The sequence below is a fragment of the Buceros rhinoceros genome, unplaced genomic scaffold, assembly GCF_000710305.1.
Source record: "Buceros rhinoceros silvestris isolate BGI_N320 unplaced genomic scaffold, ASM71030v1 scaffold20897, whole genome shotgun sequence".
NCBI lineage: Eukaryota > Metazoa > Chordata > Aves > Bucerotiformes > Bucerotidae > Buceros > Buceros rhinoceros.
In genome coordinates, this window is record NW_010421828.1 from 4,741 (window position 1) to 5,203 (window position 463).

A 463-nucleotide genomic window follows, 5' to 3' on the forward strand; every position below is an offset into this window, starting at 1 on the left:
ACCCCGGGGTGGGATTAAAGTCCAGTTTACTCCAGTTCTGCTGGTTTTGTGCCTCCAAGCACGAGGGGATGTGGTTCTGAACAGCCCCGCGGGGTCACAGGGGGAATATAATGCCCTTTCAAAGCCACCCCAGACAATCACTTAACCCCTTAATGTCCCAAGACAGGATTTCAACCTTTCTGACGGGAAACCTGGATTGATGGGGCCAGCGGGTCAAAGCCAAAACACACACAAAAATATGAATTGACAGGCCAAAAAACTGGCCTGGTTACTGTAAGGAGCTGAGGAAGGGGCCAGGAGCACAGCAAAACAGCAGCATCCTGGCACCAAAGAACAGAAGTGGGGCTGAACAGCCTCTCCCAAGGGCTCATTGTAACAGGCTTCCTGCATCCTGCGGGGCCGGAGCTGCCTGAGCACACGCCAAGCTGGTGAGCGCCGCAGCCAGCGCTCCGCAGCCTCGCTC

The 463-nt window shown here is 55.7% G+C and overlaps 1 protein-coding gene across 1 annotated transcript in view; it reads right to left on the reverse strand.

The window, feature by feature from the left end:
- Window positions 1-463, reverse strand: part of LOC104496676 (cyclic AMP-dependent transcription factor ATF-7-like) — a gene marked incomplete at both ends in the record, with an annotated part of 12,017 nt that overhangs the window by 3,731 nt on the left and 7,823 nt on the right. The gene's annotated exons all lie outside the window — the stretch shown is intronic.